Below are 26,053 nucleotides of genomic sequence, written 5' to 3'. Positions count from 1 at the left end.
TCTTGGAGCATTGTCATGAAAAGTGAATGCATCATTGTGATAAAATAGTGATGGATCCTTGTCATGACAGTGTTCAAGGAGCATACTGATGACAAGTGTCACGGAGCATTGTGATGACAATTGTATTGAGCATTGTGGTGACAAAGGTCATGGAGCATTGTGATGAGAAGACCTTGCATAATTGTGATGACGAGCGTCATGGGGTATTGTGATGACAAGTCTTATGGGACATTGTGATCAGAAGGGTTTGGAGCATTGTGATGACAGAGGACATGGAGCATTTTAATTTCATTGTGATGACAATAGCATGAATCATTATGATGATGGGCATGGTGCATTGTGATGACAGGGTTCATGGAGCATTGAGATGAAAAGGGGCATGGAGAATTGTGATTACAGAGGTCTTGTTGCATTGTGATGACAAGGGTCATGGAGCCTTGTGATGACAAGGCCGTGGAACATTGTGATGGCAGGCGTCATTCAGCATTGTTATGAAAGGTGTAATGGAGCATTGTGATGACAAGGGCATGGAGCAATGTGATGAGATATTTCATTGAGCATTGTGATGACAATGGCATGGAGCATTGTGATGCCAAGGGTCATGGAGCTTTGTGATGACAAAGGTCATGGGGCATTTTGACGAAAAGGGCTTGGTGCATATAGATGAGAAGGACAGGGAGCATTGTGATGACAGGGTCTTGGAGCAATTTGATGAAAAGTGTCATGGAATATTTTGTTGACAGGGGTTATGGAACATTCTGATGTCAGGGGTCATGAAGCATTGTGATGAAATGGGTCATGGAGCATTTTGTGACAGGGTTTAGGGAACATTGTGATGCCAGTGCTCATGGAGCATTGTGATGATAAGGGCATGTAGCAGTGTGATGACAGGGGTCTTGGAACACTGTGGTGACAGGGGTGAGGGCGTATTGTGATGGCTAGTGATGGAACATTGTGATATATATGGTGAGAGAGCATTTTGATGAGAAGTGCATGGAACATTTTGATGACAAGTGTTATGGAGCATAGCAATGATAAGGATATGGAGTATTGTGATGACAACTGCATGGCACATTGTGATGACATGTGTCATAGAGCATTGTGCTGACAAGGGCATGGAGCATTTTGATGACAAGTGTCATGGAGCATTGTGCTGACAAAGGCATCGAGCATTTTGATGACAAGGTACACAGAGCATTGTCATGAAATATTCATAGAGCATTGTGGTGAAAAAGATCACAGCGCCTTGTGTGATGAGGGCATGGACCATAGTGATGAGATAGGTCATGAAGCATTGTGATGACAGGAGTCACGGAGCATTGTGATGACAGGGGTCATGGAGCATTGTGCTGAAAAGTGCATGGAGCATTTTAATGACAAGTGTCATGGAGCTTTGTGCTGACAAAGGCATGGAGCCTTGTGATCACAAGGGACACAAAGCATTGTGATGAAAAGTTCATGGATCATTGTGGTGAAAAAGATCACAGAGCCTTGTGTGACGAGGGCATGGACCATTGTTCTGACAAGTTTCATGGATTATTGTGATGACAGTAAGTATGGATCATTGTGATGAAAAGGGCATGGAGCATTGTGTTGACAAAGGTCACAGAGCCTTGTTTGACGAGGGCATGGACCATTGTGATGACAAAGGTCATGAAGCATTGTGATGACTGGAATCACGGAGCATTGTGATGACAGGGGTGATGGAGCATTGTGATGACAAGGGCATGGAGCATTGTGTTGACAGTGGCATGGAATATTTGTCTGACACGTTTCCTGGATTATTGTGATGACAGTGGGCATGGCGCATTGTGATGACAAGGGCATGGAACATTGTGATGACAAGGTCATGGAATATTGTGAAGACAAGTGTCAGGGAGCATTGTGATGACATATGCCATTGTCCATTATGATGACAATGGCATGGAGCATTCTGATACCAAGTGTCATGGAGGATTTTGATGACAAATGTAATGGAACATTTTGTTGACAGGGGTTATTGAACATTGTAATGTCAGGGGTCATGGAGCATTTTGATGAAAAGTGTCATGGAGCATTCTGATGAAAAGGTGCATGGAGCATTGTGATTACAGGGGTTTTGAAGCATGGTGATGACAAGGGCAAGGAGCATTGTGATGAGAATGCAATGGAGCATTCTGATGACATGCGTCATGGAGGTTTGTGATGACAAAGACATGGAGCATTGTGATTACATGGGTCCTGGAGCATTGTGATGAAAAGGGCATGGATCATTGTGATGATCAGCGTCATGGGGCACTATGATGACAAGTGTTATGGAACATTGTGATTAGAAGGGTTTTGTGCATTGTGATGACAGAGGTCATTGAGCATTTTGATTTCATTGTGATGGCAATAGCATGAAATATTATGGTGATGGGCACGGTGCATTGTGATGACAGGGTTCATGGAGCATTGAGATGAAAAGGGGCATGGAGCATTGTGATTACAGGGGTGTTGGAGCATTGTGATGACAAGGGCATCGTGCATTGTGATGAGAAGACAAGGGAGCATTCTGATGACATATGTCATGCAGCTTTGTAATGGCAAGGATATGGAGCATTGTGATGTCAGGGATCATGGAGCATTGTGATGTTATGGGCATGTAGCACTCTGATGACAGTGGTCATGGAACATTGTGATGACAGGTGTGAGCGAGTATTGTGATGACTAGTGATGGAACATTGTGATATATGTGGTGAGAGAGCATTTTGATGAGAAGTGCATGGAGCATTGTGATGACAAGTTTTATGGAGCATATCGATGAAAATGATGTGGAGCATTGTGATGAAAAGAGCTTGGCACATTGTGCTGACATGTGTCATGGAGCATTGTGCTGACAAGCGCATGGAGCATTTTGATGACAAGTGTCAAGGAGCATTGTGCTGACAAAGGCATGGAGCATTGTGATGACAAGGGACACAGAGCATTGTGATGAAAATTTCATGGAGCATTGTGGTGACAAAGATCACAAAGCCTTGTGTGACAAGGGCAACGACCATTGTGATGAGAAAGGTCATGAATCATTGTGATGACTGGAGTCACGGAGCACTGTGATGACAGGGGTCATGGAGCATTGTCATGACAAGGGAATGGAGCAATATAATGACTGGGGCATGGAACATTTGTCTGACAAGTTTCATGGATTATTGTGATGACACTGGGCATGGAGGATTAAGATGACAAGGCATGGAGTATTGTGGTGCCAAAGGTCACAGAGCCTTGTGTGATGAGGGCATGGACCATTGTGAGGACAAAGGTCATGAAGCATTCTGATGACTGGAGTCACAGAGCATTGTGATGACAGGGGTCATGGAGCATTGTGATGAAAAGGGCATGGAGCATTGTGATGACAGGGGCATGGAACATTGGTCTGACATGTTTCATGGATTATTGTGATGACAGTGGGCATGGCGCATTGTGATGACAGTGGGCATGGCGCAATGTGATGACAAGGGCATGGAACATTGTGATGACAAAGTCATGGAGTAATGTGAAAACAGGTGTCAGGGAGCACTGTGATGACATATGTCATTGTCCATTGTGATGACAATGGCATGCAGCATTGTGATACCAAGTGTCATGGAGGATTGTGATGACAAAGGTAATGGAGAATTTTGATGACAAGGGCTTGGAACATTGTGATGACAAGGGTCATGGAGCATTGGATGCCAAGGCAGTGGAACATTGTGATAGCAGGGGCCATGGAGCATTGTTATGACAGGGGTAATGGAGCATTGTGATGAAAAGGGCCTTGAACATTGGTCTGAAAATTTCATGGATTATTGTGATGAGATTCGGCATGAAACATTGTGATGACTAGGGCTCGGAACACTGTGATACATGTGTCATGGAGGATTGTAATGACAAGGGCATGGAGTATTGTGATGAGAAGAGTATCGAGCATTGTGATGACAAGCGTCATGGAGCATTGTGGAGACAAGGGCATGGAGCAATGTGATGAGAGGTTTCATGTAGCATTGTGATGAAATGGCATGGAGTATTGTGATGCCAAGGGTCATGGAGCTTTGTGATGACAAACTTCATGGAGCATTCTGATGAAAAGGTGCATGGAGCATTGTGATTACAGGGAATTTGAAGCATTGTGATGACAAGGGCAAGGAGCATTGTGATGAGAAGGCAATGGAGCATTCTGATGACATGCGTCATGGAGCTTTGTGATGACAAGGACATGGAGCATTGTGGTGACAAAGGTCACAGAGCGTTGTGTGACGAGGGAATGGACCATTGTGATGAGAAAGGTCATGAATCAATGTGATGACTGAAGTCACGGAGCATTGTGAGGACAAGGGTCATGGAGCATTGTGATTACATGGGTCTTGGAGCATTGTGATGACAAGGGAATGGAGCATTTTGATGAGAATGTCATGGAGCATTGGGCTGAAATATTCATGGAGGATTGTGATGACAGGGGTCAAGGAGCATTGTGATGACCTGGGAATGGAGCAGTGTGATGAGAAAACCATGGATTCTTGTGATGACAAGTCTCATGGAGCATTCTGATGAATAGGGGCATGGAGCATTTTGATTACAGGGGTCTTGAAGCATTGTGATTACAAGGGCATGGAGCATTGTGATGAGAAGGCCATGGAGCATTCTGATGACATGGGTCATGGATCTTTGTGATGACAAGGGCATGGAGCATTGTGATTAGAGGGGTCTTGGAGCATTGTGATGACAAGTGTCATGGAGCCTTGGCAAGGCCGGGGAACATTGTGATGGCAGGGGTCATGGAGCATTGTTATGACAGGGGTAATGGAGCATTGTGATGACAAGGGCATGGAACATTGGTCTGAAAATTTCATGGATTATTGTGATGAGATTCGGCATGGAGCATTGTGATGACTAGGGCACGGAACCCTGTGATACATGTGTCATTGAGGATTGTAATGACAAGGGCATGGAGCATTGGGTTGAGAAATGTATCGAGCATTGTGATGACAAGCGTCATGGAGCATTGTGCTGACCAGGGAATGGAGCAATGTGATGAGAGTTTTCATGTAGCATTGTGATGAAATGGCATGGAGCATTGTGATGCCAAGGGTCATGGATCTTTGTGATGACAAATGTCATGGAGCATTTTGATGACAAGGTCGTGGTGCATTGTGATGAGAAGGGCAGGGAGCATTGTGATGACAGGGTCATGGAGCAAATTGATGAAAAGTGTCATGGGACATTTTGATGACAGGGTTTATGTAACATTGTGATGTCAGGGGTCATGAAGCATTGTGATGAAAAGGGTAATGGAGCATTCTGATGAAAAGGTGCATGGAGCATTGTGATTACCGGGGTTTTGAAGCATTGTTATGACAAGGGCATGGAGCATTGTGATGAGAAGACAATGGAGCATTCTGATGACATGCGTCATGGAGATTTGTGATGACAAGCACATGGAGCATTGTGATTACAGGGGTCTTGGAGCATTGTGATGAATAGGGCATGGATCATTGTGATGATCAGCGTCATGGGGCATTGTGATGAGAAGTGTTATGGAACATTTTGATCAGAGGGGTTTGGTGCATTGTGATGACAGTGGTTTGAGCATTTTGATTTCATTGTGATGACAATAGCATGAAATATTATGGTGATGGGCACGGTTCATTGTGATGACAGGGTTCATGGAGCATTGAGATGAAAAAGAGCATGGAGCATTGTAATTACAGTGGTGTTGGAACATTGTGATTAAAAGGGCATGGACCATTGTGATGAGAAGGCCATGGAGCATTCTGATGTCATGCGTCATGGAGCTTTGTGATGACAAGGGCATGGAGCATTGTGATTACAGGGGTCTTGGAGCATTTTGATACCAAGGGTCATCGAGGCTTGTGATGACAAGGCCGTGGAACCTTGTGATGGCAGGGGTCATGGAGCATTGTTATGACAGGTGTAATGGAGCTTTGTGATGACAAGGGAATGGGGCATTGGTCTGAAAATTTTCATGGATTTTTGTGATGAGTGTGGGCATGGAGCATTGTGATGACAATGGCACGGAACACTGTGATACATCGATCAGGCAGGATTGTAATGACAAGGGAATGGAGGATTGTGATGAGAAGTGCATCGAGCATTGTGATTACAAGGGTCATGGAGATTTGGATGACAAGTGCATGGAGCAATGTGATGAGAGGGTTCATGGAGAAATGTGATGACAATGGAATGGAGCATTGTGATGCCAAGGGTCATGGACCTTTGTGATGACAAAGGACATGGAGCATTTTGATGACAAGGGCGTGGTGCATTGTGATGAAAAGGGTCATGGAATATTTTGATGACAGAGGTTATAGAACATTGTGATGTCAGTGGTCATGGAGCTTTGTGATGAAAAGGGTCATGGAACATTTTGATTACAGGGGTTATGGAACATTGTGATGTCAGGTGTCATGCAGCATTGTGATGATAAGGGCATGTAGCATTGTGATGACAGGGGTCATGGAATATTGTGATGACAGGGTTGAGGGAGTATTGTGATGACTAGTGATGGAACATTGTCATATCAGTGGTGAGAGAGCATTTTGAAGAGAAGTGCATGGAGCATTGTGATGACAAGGTTTATGGATCATTTTGATGACAAGGATGTGGAGCATTGTGATGACAAGTTCATGGCACATTGTGATGACATGGGTTATGGAGCATTGTGCTGACAAAGGCATGGAGCTTTGTGATGACAAGGATCACAGAGAATTATGATTAAAAGTTCATGGAGCCATGTGGTGACAAAGGTCACAGAGCTTTGTGTGACGAGGTCATGGACCACTGTGATGACAAATGTCATGAAGGATTGTGATGACTGAAGTCACAGAGCACTGTGATAAGTGTGGTCTTGGAGCATTGTCATGAAAAGGGATTGTGTCATTGTGATGAAATAGGCATGGATCCTTGTCATGACAGTGTTCAAGGAGCATACTGATGACAAGTGTCAGGGAGCATTGTGATGACAATTGTATTGAATATTGTGGTGACAAAGGTCATGGAGCATTGTGATGAGAAGACCTTGCATAATTGTGATGACAAGTGTCATGGAGTATTGTGATGACAAGTTTTAATGTACATTGTGATCAGAAGGGTTTGGAGCATTGTGATGACAGAGGACATGGAGCATTTTGATTTCATTGTGATGACAATAGCATGAATCATTATGATGATGGGCATGGTGCATTGTGATGACAGGGTTCATGGAGCATTGAGATGAAAAGGGGCATGCAGAATAGTAATTACAGAGGTCTTGGTGCATTGTGATGACAAGGGTCATGGAGCCTTGTGATGACAAGTCCGTGGAACATTGTGATGGCAGGGGTCATGGAGCATTGTGATGACAAGGGCATGGAGCAATGTGATGAGATAGTTCATTGAGCATTGTGATGACAATGGCGTGGAGCATTGTGATGCAAAGGGTCATGGATCTTTGTGATGACAAAGGTCATGGGGCATTTTGACGACAAGGGCTTGGTGCATTGAGATGAGAAGGACAGGGATCATTGTGATGACAGGGTCTTGGAGCAATTTGATGAAAAGGGTCATGGAATATTTTGTTGACAGGGGTTATTGAACATTCTGATGTCAGGGGTCATGAAGCATTGTGATGAAATGGGTCATGGAGCATTTTGTGACAGGGGTTATGGAACATTGTGATGTCAGGGATCATGGAGCAGTGTGATGATAAGGGCATGTAGCAGTGTGATGACAGGGGTCATGGAACACTGTGGTGACAGGAGTGAGGGAGTATTGTGATGACTAGTGATGGAACATTGTGATATATATGGTGAGAGAGCATTTTGATGAGAAGTGCATGGAGCATTGTGATTACAAGTGTTATGGAGCATAGCAATGATAAGGATATGGAGTATTGTGATGACAAGTGCATGGCGCATTGTGATGACAAGTGTCATGGAGCATTGTGCTGACAAGCACATGGAGCATTTTGATGACAAGTGTCATGGAGCATTGTGCTGACAAAGGCATGGAACATTTTGATGACAAGGTACACAGAGCATTGTGATGAAATATTCATGGAGCATTGTGGTGAAAAAGATCACAGAGCCTTGTGTGACGAGGGCATGGACCATAGTGATGAGATAGGTCATGAAGCATTGTGATGACTTGAGTCACGGAGCATTGTGATGACAGGGGTCATGGAGCATTGTGCTGAAAGCGCATGGAGCATTTTGATGCCAAGTGTCATGGAGCATTGTGCTGACAAAGGCATGGATCCTTGTGATGACAAGGGACACAAAGCATTGTGGTGAAATGTTCATGGAGCATTGTGGTGACAAAGATCACAGAGCCTTGTGTGACGAGGGAATGGACCATTGGTCTGACAAGTTTAATGGATCATTGTGAGGACAGTGAGCATGGACCATTGTGATGAAAAGGGCATGGAGCATTGTGTTGACAAAGGTCACAGAGCCTTGTGTGAAGAGGGCATGGACAATTGTGATGACAAAGGTCATGAAGCATTGTGATGACTGGAGTCACGGAGCATTGAGATGACAGGGGTGATGGCCATTGTGATGACAAGGGCATGGAGCATTGTGATGACAGTGGCATGGAATATTTATCTGACATGTTTCCTGGATTATTGTGATGACAGTGGGCATAGCGCATTGTGATGACAAGGGCATGGAACATTGTGATGACAACGTCATGGAATATTGTGAAGACAGGTGTCAGGGAGCATTGTGATGACATATGTCATTGTCCATTGTGATGACAATGGCATGGAGCATTGTGATACCAAGTGTCATGGAGGATTGTGATGACAAACATAATGAAACATTTTGATGACAGGGGTTATGGAACATTGTGATGTCAGGGGTCATGGAGCATTTTGATGAAAAGTGTCATGGAGCATTCTGATGAAAAGGTGCATGGAGCATTGTGATTACAGGGGTTTTGAAGCTTTGTGATGAAAAGGGCAGGGAGCATTGTGATGAGAAGGCAATGGAGCATTCTGATGACATGCGTCATGGAGGTTTGTGATGACAAAGACATGGAGAATTGTGATTACAGGGGTCTTGGAGCATTGTGATGAAAAGGGCATGGATCATTGTGATGATCAGCGTCATGGGGCATTGTGATGACAAGTGTTATGGAACATTGTGATCAGAAGGGTTTGGTGCATTGTGATGACAGAGGTCATTGAGCATTTTCATTTCATTGTGATGACAATAGCATGAAATATTATGGTGATGTGCACGGTTCATTGTGATGACAGGCTTCATGGAGCATTGAGATGAAAAGTGGCATGGATCATTGTGATTAAAGGTGTGTTGGAGCATTGTGATGACAAGGGCATGGAGCATTGTGATGAGAAGGCCATGGAATATTTTGATGACATGCGTCATGGAGCTTTGTGATGACAAGGGCATGGAGCAATTTGATTAAAGGTGTCTTGGAGCATTTTGATGACAATGTTCATCGAGGCTTGTGATGACAAGGCCGTGGAACCTTGTGATAGCAGGTGTCATGGAGCATTGTTATGGCAGGGGTAATGGAGCATTGTGATGACAAGGGCATGGGGCATTGTTCTGAAAATTTTCATGGATTATTGTGATGAGAGTGGGCATGGAGCTTTGTGATGACAAGGGCACGGAACACTGTGATACATAGATCATGGAGGATTGTAATGACAAAGGAATCGAGCATTGTAATGAGAAGTGCATCGACCACTGTGATTACAATCGTCATGTAGATTTGGGATGACAGGTGCATGGAACAATGTGATGAGAGGGTTCATGCAGCATGGTAATGACAATGGAATGGAGCATTGTGATGCTAAGGGTCATGGACCTTTGTTATGACAAAGGTCATGGAGCATTTTGATGACAAAGGCGTGGTGCATTGTGATGAGAAGGGCAGGGAGCATTGTGATGACAGAGTCATGGAGAAGTTTGATGAAAAGTGTCATGGAATATTTTGATGACATTGGTTATAGAACATTGTGATACCAGGGGTCATGGAGCTTTGTGATGAAAAGTGTTATGGAGCATTTTTATTACAGGGGTTATGGGACATTGTTATGTCAGGGGTAATGGAGCATTGTGATGATAAGGGCATGTAGCATTGTGATGACAGGGGTTATGGAACATTGTGGTAACAGGTGTGAGGGTGTATTGTGATGACTAGTGATGGAACATTGTGATATCAGTGGTGAGAAAGCATTTTGAGGAGAAGTGCATGGAGCATTGTGATGACAAGGTTTATCGAGCATTTTGATGACAAGGATGTGGAGCATTGTGATGACAAGTGCATGGCGCATTGTGATGACATGGGTTATGGAGCACTGTGCTGATACGCGCATCGAGCATTGTGATGACAAGGGTCATGGAGCATTGTGCTGACAAAGGCATGGAAATTTGTGATGACAAGTGTCACAGAGCATTTTGATAAAAATTTCATGGAACATTGTGGTGACATGGGATATGGAGCATTGTGCTGACACACGCATCGAGCATTGTGATGACAAGGGTCATGGAGCAATGGGCTGACAAAGGCATGGAGCTTTGTGATAACTAGGATCACAGAGCATTGCGATTAAAATTTCATGGCGCATTGGGGTGACAAAGGTCACAGAGCTTTGTGTGACGAGGCCATGGACCATTGTGATGACAAATGTCATGAAGCATTGTGATGACTGAAGTCAGTGAGTACTGTGATAAAAGTGATCTTGGATCATTGTCATGAAAAGGGAATGGATAATTGTGATGAAATAGGCATTGATCCTTGTCATGACAGTGTTCAAGGAGCATACTGATGACAAGTGTCAGGGAGCATTGTGATGACAAGTGTCAGGGAGCATTGTGATGACAAGTGTATTGAGCATTTTGGTGACAAAGATCATGGAGCATTGTGATGAGAAGACTTTACATAATTGTGGTGAGGAGCGTCATGGGGTATTGTGATGACAAGTGTTATGGAACATTGTGATCAGAAGGGTTTGGAGCATTGTGATGACAGAGGTCATGGAGCATTTTAATTTCATTGTGATGACAATAGCATGAATCATTATGTTGATGGGCATGGTTCATTGTGATGACAGGGGTCATGGAGCATTGAGATGAAAAGGGGCATGGAGAATTGTGATTACAGAGGTCTTGGTGCATTGTGATGACAAGGGACATGGAGCCTTGTGGTAACAAGGCCGTGAAACATTGTGATGGCAGGGTTCATGGAGCATTGTTATGACAGGTATAATGGAGCATTGTGATGACAAGGGAATGGAGCAATGTGATGAGAGATTTCATTGAGCATTGTGATGACAATGGCATGGAGCATTGTGATGTCAAGTGTCATGGAGCTTTGTGATGACAAAGGTCATGGGACATTTTGACGACAAGGGCATGGTGCATTGAGATGAGAAGGACAGGGAGCATTGTGATGACAGGGTCATGGAGCAATTTGATGAAAATGGTCATGGAATATTTTGATGACATGGGTTATGGCACATTGTGATGTCAGGGGTCATGAAGCATTGTGATGAAATGGGTCATGGAGCATTTTGTGAGAGGGGTTATGGAACATTGTGATGTCAGGGGTCATGGAGCATTGTGATGATAAGGGCCTGTAGCACTGTGATGACAGGGGTCATGGAACACTGTGATGAGATGGGTGAGGGAGTATTGTGATGAATAGTGATGTAACATTGTGATATATGGGGTGAGATAGCATTTTGATGATAAGTGCATGGAGCATTGTGATGAAAAGTGTTATGGAGCATACCAATGATAAGGATGTGGAGTATAGTGATGACAAGCGCATGGCACATTGTGATGACATGGGTCATGTAGCATTGTGCTGACAAGTGCATGGAGCATTTTGAAGAAAAGTGTCATGGAGGATTGTGCTGAAAAAGGCATGGAGCATTTTGATAACAAGGGACACAGAGCATTGTGATGAAATATTCATGGAGCATTGTGGTGAAAAAGATCACAGAGCCTTGTGTGACAAGGGCATGGACCATAGTGATGAGATAGGTCATGAAGCATTGTGATGACTGGAGTCACAGAGCATTGTGATGAAAGGGGTCATGGAGCATTGTGATGACAAGGGCATGGAGCAGTATGAAGACAGGGGCATGGAACATTGGTCTGACAAGTTTCTTGGATTATTGTAATGACAGTGGGCATGGAGCATTGTGATGACTAGGGCATGGAGCATTGTGGTGACAAAGGCATGGAGCATTTTAATGACAAGGGACACAGAGCATAGTGATGAAATATTCATGGAGCATTGTGGTGAAAAAGATCACAGAGCCTTGTTTGAAGAAGTCATGGACCACTGTGATGACAATGGTCATGAAGAATTGTGAAGACTGGAGTCACGGAGCATTGTGATGACAGGGGTCATGGATTATTGTGATGACAAGATTTATGGATTATTGTGATGAGAGTGGGCATGGCGCATTGTGATGACAAGGGCATGGAACATTGTGATGACAAGGTCATGGATTATTGTGAAGACAGGTGTCAGGGAGCATTGTGATGACATATGTCATTGTCCATTGTGATGACAATGGCATGGAGCATTGTGATACCAAGTGTCATGGAGGATTGTGATGACAAAGGTAATGGAGCATTTTGATGACAAGGGCTTAGAACATTGAGATGACAAGTGCCATGGAGCATTGTGATGACAAGGGCATGGAGCATTGTGATGACAAGGGCCATTGAGAATTGTGATGCCAACGTCGTGAAGCATTGTGATGACAAACGCATGGAGCTTGCTATGTCAGTGGTCATAGAGCATTGTGATGACACGTGCATGGAGAATTGTGATGACAAGATCATGTAACATTGTGATGAGAAGTGTCACGAAGCATTGTGATGACAAGGACGTGGAGAATTGTAATGACATGGGACATGGAGCATTGTGATGAACAGGGCATGGAGAATTGTGATAGCAAGACCGAGGAGCGTTGTGATGAAAAGACTATGGATAATTATGATGAAGAGCGTCATGGATCACTGCAATAACAAAGGGCATGGAGCATTGTGATGACAGATGTCATGGAGCATTGTGATGAGAATGGTCATGGAGCATTGTGATGACAAGTGTCATGGAGCATTGTGATAAGAAGGTCATGGAGCATTGGCCTGAAAATGTTCATGGAGTATTGTGATGACAGTGGTCAAGGAGCATTTTGATGACAAGGGAATGGAGCCTTGTGCTGACAAGTTCCTGGAGCAGTGTGATGAGAAGACCATGGATCCTTGTGATTACAAGTCTCATGGAGCATTCTGATGAATAGGGGCATGGAACATTGTGATTACAGGGGTCTTGGAGCATTGTGATGACAAGGGCATGGAGCCTTGTGATGAGAAGGCCATGGAGCATTCTGATGACATGTGTCATTTATCATTGTGATGACAAGGGCATGGAGCATTGTGATTACAGGGCTCTTGGAGCATTGTGATGACAAGTGTCATGGAGCCTTGGATGCCAAGGCGGTTGAACATTGTGATGGCAGGGTTCATGGAGCATAATTATGACAGGGGTAATGGAGCATTGTGATGACAAGGGCATGGAACATTGGTCTGAAAATTTCATGGATTATTGTGATGAGATTCGGCACAGAACATTGTGATGACTAGGGCACGGAACACTGTGATACATGTGTCATGGAGGATTGTAATGACAAAGGTAATGGAGCATTGTGATGACAAGGCCTTGGAGCTTCGTGATGACAAGGTCATGAAGCATTGTGATGAAAACATCATGGAGCATTGTGATGACAAGGGCCATTGAGAATTTTGATGACAAGGTCGTGAAGCATTGTGATGACAAGTTCATGGAGCTTTCTATGACAGGCGTCATGGAGCATTGCGATGAAAAGTGCATGGAGAATTGTATTGAAAAGAGCATGTAACATTTTGATGAGAAGTGTCATGGAGCATTGTGATGAAAAGGACATCTAGAATTGTGATGACCAGGGCATGGATCATTGGGATGAGAAGACCGTGGAGCATTGTCATGAGAAGACCACGGATAATTGTGATGAGGATCGTCATGGAGCACTGTAATGACCAGGGGCATGGAGCATTGTGATGACAGGTGTCATGGATCATTGTGATGACAAGTGTCATGGACCATTCTTATGACAAGCTTGTGAAGTAATGTGATGACAATGGCATGGAGCATTTTGATGAAAAAGGCATGGAGCATTGTGATGAAAAAGGCATGGAGCCTTTTTATGACAGTGTTCAAGGAGCATTCTGATGACAAGTCTCAGGGAGCATTGTGATGACAAGTGTATTGAGCATTGTGATGACAAATTTCATGGAGCATTTTGATGACAGGCATCATGGAGCGTTATGATGACAAGTGTTATGAACATTGTGATCACAAGGCTTTGGAGCATTGTGATGACAGAAGTCATGTATCATTTTCATTTCAAGGAGCATGGATCATTATGATGACAAGGGCATGAAGCAATGTGAACCAAGTTTCATGGAGGATTTTGATGACAATGGGAATGGAGTATTGTGATGACAAGCGCATGGAGCATTGTGATGACAAGGTCATGTAGCATTTTGCTGACAAATGTATGGAGCATTTTGATGACAAGTGTCATTGAGCATTGTGATGACAAGCGTCATGGAGCATTGTGATTACAGGGGTCATGGAGCATTGGGATGGCAAGGGCATGGATCATTGTGATGACAAGGGTCATGGAGCATTTTGATGACAAGATTACCAGATCATTGTGTTGTCTGGTGTCATGGAGCGTTGTGATGACTGTGGTCATGGAGCATTGTGATGACAGGGGTTATGGAGCATTGTGATCAGAATTTCATGGAGCACTGAGCTGACAATATTCCTTGAGTATTGTGATGGCAGCGCTCATGGGGCATTGTGATGACAAGGGAATGGAGCATTGGGATGACAATGTCCTGGAGCATTGTGATGAGAAGACCATGGAGCATTGTGATGACAAGTTTCATGGAGCATTCTGATGAAAAGGGGCATGGAGCATTGTGATTACAGGGGTCTTCTAGCATTGTTATGACAAGTGTCATGGAGCCTTGTGATGACAACACCGTGGAACATTGTGATGGCAGGGATCATGGAGCATTGTTATGACAGGTGTAATGGAGCATTGTGATGACAATGGCATGGAGTATTGGTTTGAAAAGTTTCATGGATTATTGTGATGAGAGTGGGCATGGAGCATTGTGATGACAAAGGCACAGAACGACGGTGATACATGGGTCATGGAGGATTGTAATGACAAGGGCATGGATCATTGTGATGAGAAAGGCATCGAGCATTGTGATGACAAGCATCATGGAGCTTTGTGATGACAAGAGCAAGGAACAATGTAATGATAGGTTTCATGGAGCATTGTGATGACAATGGCATGGAGCATTGTGATGCCAAGGGTCATGGAGTTTGTGATGACAAAGGTCATGGAGCATTTTGATGACAAGAGCGTTGTGCATTGTGATGAGAATGGCAGAGAGCATTGTGATGACAGGGTCATGGAGCAATTTGATGAAAATCGTCAGGGAACATTTTCATGACAGTGTTATGGAACATTGTGTTGTCTATGGTCATGGAGCATTATGATGATAAGGGCATGTAGCATTTTGATGATAGGGGTCATGGAACATTGTGATGAAAGGGGTGAGGGAGTATTGTGAAGAATAGTAACGGAACATTGTGATATCAGTGGTGAGAGAGCATTTAGATGAGAAGTGCAAGGAGCATTGTGATGACAAGGTTTATGGAGCATTGTGATGATAAGGTTGTGGAGCATTGTGCTGACAAGCGCATGGATCATTGTGATGACAAGGATCATGGAGCATTATGCTGACAATGGCATGGAGCATTGTGATGAAACGTGTTACAGAGAACAGTGATGATGAGGCAATGGACCATTGTGATGACAAAGGTCATAAAGCATTGTGATGACTGGATTCACGGAGAATTTTGATGTGCTGTGTCATGGAGAATTGTGATGACAAGGGCATGGAGCATTGTGATGACAAGGGCATGGAGCATTGGTCTGACATGTTTCATGGATTATTGTGATGATATTCGTTATGGTGGATTGTGGTGACAAGGGCATGGAGCATTGTGATGAAAAGGTCATGGAGTATTGTGAAGACAGGTGTCAGGGAGCATTGTGATGACATATGTCATTGTCCATTGTGATGACAATGGCATGGAGCATTGTGATTCCAAGTGTCATGGAGGAATGTGATGAAAAAGATAATGGGGCATTGTGATGATTAGGGCTTGGAACATTATGATCACAAGGGCCATTTAGAATCTTGATGAGAAGGTCGTGAAGCATTGTGATGACAAAGTCCTGGAGCATTGTGTTGAAAAGACCATGGAGCCTTGTGATGACAAGTCTCATGGACCATACTGATGAAAAGAGGCATGGAGCATCGTGTTTACAGGGATCTTGGAACATTGTGATGACAAGGGCATGGAGCATTGTGATGAGAAGGCCAAGGAGCATTCTGATGACATGCGTCATGGAGCTATTTGATGACAAGGGCATGGAGCATTGTGAATACAGGGGTCTTGGAGCATTGTGATGACAAGGGCATGGAGCATTGTGATGAGAAGGCCATGGAGCATTCTGATGACATGCGTCAAGGAGCTTTGTGATGACAATTGCATGGAGCATCGTGATTACAGGGGTCCTGGAGCATTGTGATGACAAGAGTCATGGAGCCTTGTGATTAAAAGTCCGTGGATCATTGTGATAGCAGGGGTCATGGAGCATTGTTATGACAGGTGTAATGGAGCACTGTGATGACTAGGGCATGGAGCATTGGTCTGAAAAGTTTCATGGATTATTGTGATGAGAGTGGGCATGGAGCATTTTGATGACAAGGGCACAGAACACTGTTATACGTGGGTCATGGGGGATTATAATGACAAGGACATGGAACATTGTGATGAGAAGGGCATCGAGCATTGTGATGAGAAGTCCATGGAGCATTCTGATGACATGCGTCATGAAGCACTGTGATGACCAGGGCATGGAGCAATGTGATTACAGGGTTCTTGGAGCATTGTGATGAAAACGGCATGGATCATTGTGATGAAAAAGGCATGAAGCATTGTCATGACAGGGTTCAAGGAGTATACTGATGACAAGTGTCAGAGAGCATTGTGATGACCAGTGTATTGAGCATTGTGATGACAAAGCTCATGGAGCACTGTGATGAGAAGACCGTGGATAATTGTGATGACGAGAGTCATAGGGCGTTGTGAAGACAAGTGTTATGAACATTGTGATCACAAGGGTTTGGAGCATTGTGATGACAGATGTCATGTAGCATTATGATTTCATTGTGATGACAATAGCATGAAGCATTAAGATGATGGGCATGGTGCATTGTGATGACAGGGTTCATGGAGAATTGAGATGAAAAGGGACATGGAGAACTGTGATTACAGGGGTCTTGGAGCATTGTGATGACAAGGGCATGGATCATTGTGATGAGAAGGCCATGGAGCATTCTGATGACATGCATCATGGAGTTTTGTGAAGACAAGGGCATGAAGCATTGCGAATACCGTGGTCTTGGAGCATTGTGATGAAAAGGGCATGGATCATTGTGATGAAAAAGGCATGCAGTCTTGTCATGACAGGGTTCAAGGAGCATACTGACGACAAGTGTCAGGGACCATTATGATGACATGAGTATTGAGCATTGTGATGACAAATGACATGGAGCATTGTGATGAGAAGACCATGGATAACTGTGATGACGAGCTTCATGGGGCGTTGTGATGACAAGTGTTATGGAATATCATGATCACAAGTGTTTGGAGCATTGTGATGACACAGGTCATGGAGTATTTTTATTTCATTGAATTGACAATAGCATGAAGCATTATGATAATGGGCATGGTGCATTGTGATGACAAGGGTCATGGTTCCTTGTGATGACAAGGCCGTGGAACATCGTGATGACAGTGGTCATGGAGCATTGTTATGACTGGGGTAATGGAGTATTTTAATGGCAAGGGTATGGAGCAATGTGATGAGAAAGCCATGGAGCATTCTGATGACATGCGTCATGGAGCTTTGTGATGACAAAGGCATGGAGCATTGTGATTACAGGGGTCTTGGATCATTGTGATGACAAGGGTTATGGAACCTTGTGATGACAAGGCCTTGGTTCATTTTGATGGCAGGGGTAATGGAGCATTGTCATGACAGGGGTAATGGAGCATTGTGATTACAATTGTATGGAGCATTGGTCTGAAAAGTTTCATGGATTATTATGATGAGAGTGGGCATGGCGCATTGTGATGACAAGGTCACACAACACTGTGCTACATGGGACATGGAGGATTGTAATGACAAGGGCATGGAGCATTGTGATGAGAAGGGCATCGAGCATTTTGATGACAAGCATCGTGGAGCTTTGTGATGACAAGGACATGGAAGCAATGTGATGAGATGCTTCAGGAAGCACTGTGATGACAATGACATTGATCATTGCGATGCCAAGGGTCATGGAGTTTTGTGATGACAAAGGTCTTGGAGCATTTTGTTGACAAGTGTGTGGTGCATTGTAATGATAAGGGCAGGGTGCATAGTGATGACAGGGTCATGGAGCAATTTGATGAAAATGGTCATCGTATATTTTGATGACAGGCGTTATGGAACATTGTGATGTCAGGGGTCATGGAGCATTGTGATGAAAAGGGTCATGGAGCATTTTGATGACAGGGATTATGGAACGTTGTGATGTCAGGGGTCATCGAACATTGTGGTGATAAGGGCATGTAGCATTGTGATTACAGGGGTCATGGAACATTGTGATGACAGGGGTGAGGGAGTATTGTGATGACTAGGAATGGAACAGTGTGATATCAGTGGTGAGAGACCATTTTGATGAGAAGTGTATGGAGACTTGTGATGACAAGGTTTATGGAGCGTTGTGATGACAAGGTTGTGGAGCATTGTGATGACAAGCGTGTGGTGCATTGTTATGACATGTGTTATGGAGCATTGTGCTGACTAGCGCATGAAGCATTGTGATGAAAAGGGTCATGGAGTATCGTGCTGAGAAACGCATGGAGCATTTGATGACAAGGGTCATGGAGCATTGTGATCAAAAGTTCATGGAGCATTGTGGTGACAAAGGTCACAGAGACTTGTGATGACGAGGGCATGGACCATTTTGATGACAAAGGTCATGAATCATTGTTATGACTGGAGTCACGGAGCACTGTGACGACCTGGGTCATGGAGCATTGTGATGACAAGGGCATGGTGGATTGCGATGACAGAGGCATAGAGCATTGCTCTGACAAGTTTTATGGATTATTGGATGACAGTTGGCATGGCTCATTGTGATGACAAGGGCATGGAGCATCGTGATGACAAGGTCATACATTATTGTGAAGGCAGGTGTCAGGGAGCATTGTGATGACATATGTCACGATCCATTGTGATGACAATGCCATTGGGCATTGTGATGCCAAGTGTCATGGAAGATTGGGATGACAAATGTTATAGAGCATTGTGATGACAAGGGCTATGAGCATCGTGATGACAAGGTCAAGGAGCACTGTGATGACAAGATCATGGAGAGTTGTGATGACAAGGGCCATTGAGAATTTTGATGAGAAGGTCGTGAAGCACTGTGATGAGACGCGCATGGAGCTTGTTATGACAGGGGTCATGGAGCATTGCAATGAAAAGTGCATGGAGAACTGTATTGACAACAGCATGTAACATTTTGATGAGAAGTGTCTTGGAGCATTGTGATGTCAAGGACATGTAGAATTGTGATGACCAGGGCATGGAGCATTGTGATGGCAGGACCGTGGAGCATTGTGATGAGAAGACCATGGATAATTGTGATGATGAGCGTCATGGAGCCCTTTAATGACAAGGGGCATGGAGCATTGTGATGACAGGTGTCATGGATCATTGTGATGACAATTGTCATGGACCATTCTGGTGACAAGCTTGTGGAGTAATGTGCTGAAAAAGGCATGGAGCCTTTTCATGACAGTGCTCCAGCAGCATTTTGACGACAAGTGTCAGGGAGCATTGTGATGACATGTGTATTGAGAATTGTGATGCCAAAGGTCATGGAGCATTGTGATGATAGGCATCATGGAGCATTCTGATGACAAGTATTATGGAACATTGTGATCACTAGGATTTGGATCATTGTGATGACAGAAGTCATGTATCATTTTCATTTCAAGGAGCATAGAGCATTTTGATGACAAGGGCATGAAGCAATGTGAACCCAAGGTTCATGGAGGATGTTGAGGACAATGGGAACGGAGTATTGTGAAGACAAGCGCATGGAGCATTGTGATGAAAAGGTCATGTAGCATTTTGCTGACAAATGCATGGAGCATTGTGATGACAAGCGTCATGGAGCATTGTGTTTACAGGTGTCATGGAGCTTTGGGATGGCAAAGACAAGGATCATTGTGATGACAAGGTACATGGAGAATTTTGATGACAAGAGTCCCGGATCATTGTGTTGCCTGGTGTCATGGAGCGTTGTGATGACACTGGTCATGGAGCATTGTGATGCCAGGGATCATCGAGCATTGTGATGAGAAGTTCATGGAGTATTGGGCTGACAATATTCATTGAGTAGTGTTATGGCGGGTGTCAATGAGCATTGTGATGACAAGGGAATGGAGCATTGTGATGACAAAGTCCAGGGGCATTGTGATGAGAAGACCATGGTGAATTGTGATGACAAGTCTCATGGAACATTCTAATGCAAAAGGGCATAGAGCATTGTGATTACAGGGGTCTTGGAGCATTGGGATGACAAGGGCATGGAGCATGGTGATGACAATGCCAGGAGAATTCTGATGACATGCGTCATGGATATTTCTGATGACAAGGGCATGGAGCATTGTGATTACAGGGGATTTGGAGCATTGTGATGAAAAGTCCATGGATCATTGTGAGGAAAAGGCATGGAGCCTTGTCATGACAGGTTTCAAGGAGCATACTTATGACAATGGTCAGGGAGCATTGTGATGACAAAGGTCATGGAGCATTGTGATGAGAAGTCCATGGATAATTGTGATGAGGAGTGTCATGGGGCATTGTGATGACAAGTGTTATGGAGCATTGTGATCACAAGGGTTTGGAGCATTGTGATGACAGAGGTCATGGAGCATTTTGATTTCATTGTGATGACAATAGCATGAAGCTTTATGATGATGGGCATATTGCATTGTGATGACAGTGTTCATGGAGAATTGAGATGAAAAGGGGCATGGAGCCTTGTGATTACAGGGGTAATGGAGCATTGTGATGACAAGTGCATGGAGCATTGGTTTGAAAATTTTCATGGATTATTGTGACGAGAGTGGTCATGGAGCATTGTGATGACTAGGGCACAGAACATGGTGATACATGGGTTATGGAGGATTGTAATGACAAGGGCATGGATCATTGTGATGAGAAAGGAATCGAGCATTGTGAAGACAAGCATCATGGAGCTTTGTGATGACAAGGGCAAGGGGCAATGTGATGATAGGGTTCATGGAACATTGTGATGACAATGGCATGGAGCATTGTGATGCTAAGGGTCATGGAGATTTGTGAGGACAAATGTCAATCAGCATTTTGATGACAAGAGCATTGTGCATTGTGATGAGAAGGGCAGGGTGCATTGTGATGACAGGATCATGGAGCAATTTGATGAAAAGGGTCAGGAAACATTTTGATGACAGGGGTTATGGAAGAGTGTGACGTCAGTGGTGATGGAGCATTGTGATGATAAGGGCATGTAGCATTTTGATGACAGGGATCATGGAACATTGTGATGAAAGGGGTGAGGGAGTATTGTGATGACTAGTGATGGAACATTGTGATATCAGTGGTGAGAGAGCATTTAGATGACAAGTTCATGGAGCATTGTGATGACAAGGTTTATGGAGCAATGTGATAACAAGGTTGTGGAGCATTGTGAAGACAAGTGCATGGCATATTGTGATGACATGTGTCTTGGAGCATTGTGCTGACAAGCGCATGGTGCATTCTGATGACAAGGTCATGGAGCATTGTGAGGAGAAAGCCATGGAGCATTCTGATGACATGCGTCATGAAACTTTGTGGTGAAAAGGGCATGGAGAATTGTTATTACAGGGGTCTTGGAGCATTGTGATGAAAAGTCCATGGATCATTGTGATGAAAAAGGCATGGAGCCTTGTCATGAGAGGGTTCAAGGAGCATACAGATGACATGTGTCAAGGAGCACTGTGATGACAAAGGTCATGGAGCATTGTGATGTGAAGACCATGGATAATTGTGATGAGGAGCGTCATGGGACATTGTGATGACAAGTGTTATGGAACATTGTGATCACAATGTTTTGGAGCATTGTGATGACAGAGGTCATGGAGCATGTTGATTTCATTGTGATGACAATAGCATGAAGCATTATGATGATGGGCATGGTGCATTGTAATGACAGTGTTCATGGAGAATTGAGATGAAAAGGGGCATGGAGCCTTGTGATTACAGGGGTCATGGAGCATTGCTATGACAAGGGACATGGAGCCTTGTGATGACAACGCCATGGAATATTGTGATGGCAGGGGTCATGGAGCATTTTTATGACAGGTGTAATGGAGCATTTTGATGACAAGGGCATTGAGCATTGGTTTGAAATATTTCATGGATTATTGTGATGAGAGTGGGCATGGAGCATTGTGATGACAAGGTCACAGAACACGGTGATTCATGGGTCATGGAGGATTGTAATGACAAGGGCATGGACCATTGTGATGTGAAAGGCATTGAGCATTGTGATGACAAGCATCATGGAGCTTTGTGATGACAAGGGCAAGGAGCAATATGATGATATGGTTCATGGAGCATTGTGATGACAATGCCATGGAGCATTGTGATGCCAAGCGTCATGGAGCTTTGTGATGACAAAGGTCATGGAGCATTTTGATGACAAGAGCGTTGTGCATTGTGATGAGAAGGGCAGGGAGTATTGTGATGACTGGGTCATGGAGCAATTTGATTAAAAGTGTCGGGGAACATTTTGATGACAGGGGTTATGGAACATTGTGATGTCAGTGGTCATGTAGCATTGTGATGATAAGGGCATGTAGCATTTTGATGACATGGGTCATGGAACATTGTGATGAAAGGGGTGAAGGAGTATTGTGATGACTAGTGATGGAACATTGTGATATCAGTGGTGAGAGAGCATTTAGATGAGAAGTGCATGGAGCATTGTGATGACAAGTTTTATGGAGCATTGTGATGACAAGTGCTTGGCATATTTTGATGACATGTGTCTTGGAGCATTGTGCTGACAAGCGCATGGAGCATTGTGATGACAAGTTCATGGAGCACTGGGCTGAAAAAGGCATGCAGCATTGTGATGACAAGTGTTACAGAGCACTGTGATGACGAGGGAATGGATCATTGTGATGACAATGGTCATAAAGCATTGTGATGACTGGATTCATGGAGCATTATGATGTGAGGGATCATGGAGCATTGTGATTACAAGGGCATGGAGCATTGTGATGACAGGGGCATGTTGAATTGGTCTGAGAAGTTTCATGGATTATTGCTATGAGGGTGGGCATGGCACATTGTGATGACAAGGGAATGGAACATTGTTATGACAAGATCATGTAGTATTGTGAAGACAAGTGTCAGGGAGCATTGTGATGACATATGTCATGGTGCATTGTGATGACAATGGCGTGACGAATTATGATGATGGGCATGATGCATTGTGATGACAGTGTTCATGGAGCATTGAGGTGAAAAGGGGCATGGAGCATTGTGATTACAGGGGTCTTGGAGCATTGTGATGACAAGGGCATGGAGCAATGTGATGAGAAGGCCATGGAGCATTCTGATGACATGTGTCATTGTGCTTTGTGATGACAAGGGCATGGAGCATTGTGACTACAGGGTCTTGGAGCATTTTGATGACAAGTGTCATGGAGCATTGTGATGACACGGCTGTAGAGCATTGTGATGGCAGGGGTCATGGAGCATTGCTATGACAGGGGTAATGGAGCTTTGTGATGAGAAGGGCAATGAGCATTGGTCTGAAAATTTTCATGGATTATTTTGATGAGAGTGGGCATGGAGAATTGTGATGACAAGGTCATGGAACACTGTGATACATTGGTCATGGAGGATTGTAATTACAAGGGCTTGGAGCATTGTGATGAGAAAAGCAACGAGCATTGTGATGACAAGCGTCATGGAGCTTTGTGATGACAAGGGCATGGATCAATGTGATGAGAGTGTTCATGGAGCATTGTGTTGACATTGACATGGAGCATTGTGATGCCAAGGCTCATCGAGCTTTGAGATGACAAATGTCATGGAGCATTTTGATGACAAGGGCTTTGTGCATTGTGATGAGAAGGGCTGGGAGCATTGTGATGACAGGGTCATGGAACATTTTGATGACAGGTGTTTTGGCACTTTGTGATATCATGTGACATGGCACATTGTGATGATAAGTGCATGTAGCATTGTGATGACGGGGTCCTGGAACATTGTGATGATAGGGGTGAGCGAGTATTCTGATGACTAGTGATGGAACATTTTGATATAAGTGGTGAGAGAGCATTTTGATGAGAAGTGCATGGAGCATTGTGATGACAATGTTTATGGAGCATTGTGATAAAAAGGTTGTGGACTATTGTGATGAAATGCATGTGGCACATTGTGATGACAAGGGTCCTGGAGTATTGTGCTGACAAAGGCAAGGAGCATTGAGATGACAAGGGTCACGGAGCTTTGTGATGACGCGGGCATGGACTATTGTGATGACTAAGGTCATGAAGCATTGTGATGACTGGAGTCACGGAGCATTGTGATGACAAGGGCATGGAGCATTATGATGACAGGGGCATGGAGCATTGGTGTGACAAGTTTCATGGATTATTGTGATGACAGTGGGCATGGCGGATTGTGATGACAAGGGCATGGAGCATTGTGATGACAAGGTCAAGGAGTATTGTGAAGACAGGTATCAGGGAACATGTGATGACATATGTCATGGTCCATTGCGATGACAATGGCATGGGGCATTGTGATGCCAAGTGTACAGGAGGATTGTGATGAGAAAGATAATGGGTCATTATGATGATTAGGGCTTGGAACATTATGATGACAAGGGCCATAGAGAATTTTGATGAGAATGTCCTGAGACATTGTGATGACAAGGTCCTGGAGCATTGTGATGAGAAAACCATGGAGCCTTGTGAGGACAAGTCTCATGGAGCATACTGATGAAAAGGGGCATGGAGCATTGTGATTTCAGGGGTCTTGGACCATTGAGATGACAAGGGCATGGAGCATTGTGATGAGAAGGCAAGGAGCATTCTGCTGACATGCGTCATGGAGCTTTGTGGAGACAAGGGTATGGAGCATTGTGAATATTGTGTTTTTGGAACATTGTGATGACAAGGGCATGGAGCATTGTGATTACTGGGGTCTGGGAGCATTGAGATGACAAGGGTCATGGAGCCTTTTGATGACAAGGCCGTGCAATATTGTGATGGCTGGGTTCATGGAGCATTGTTATGACAAGTCTAATGGAGCATTGTGATGGCAAGGGAATGGAGAATTGGTCTGAAAATTTCCATGGATTTTTGCGATGAGAATGGGCATGGAGCATTGTGATGACAAGGGCAAGGAACACTGTGATACATGGGTCATGGAGGATTGTAATGACAAGGGCCTGGAGCATGGTGATGAGAAGGGCATCGAGCATTGTGATGACAAGCGTCATGGAGCTTTGTGATGACAAGGGCATGGAGAATTGTGATGACAAGTGTCATGGAGCATTTTGATGTAAAGAGTCCCGGATCATTGTGTTGTCATGGGTCATGGAGCATTGTTATGACAGGGCTAATGGAGTATTGTGATGGCAAGGGTATGGAGCATTGTGATGAGAAGGCCATGGAGCATTCTGGTGACATGTGTCATGGAGTTTTGTGATGACAAATGCATGGAGAATTGTGATTACAGGGGTCTTGGTTCATTTTGATGACAAGGGTT

This window comes from Hyperoodon ampullatus (genome assembly GCF_949752795.1).
Source record: "Hyperoodon ampullatus genome assembly, contig: SUPER_X_unloc_1, whole genome shotgun sequence".
Classification (NCBI taxonomy): Eukaryota; Metazoa; Chordata; class Mammalia; order Artiodactyla; family Ziphiidae; genus Hyperoodon; species Hyperoodon ampullatus.
The sequence above is the reverse complement of the archived record's forward strand: the minus strand, read 5'-3'. Positions refer to the sequence as shown.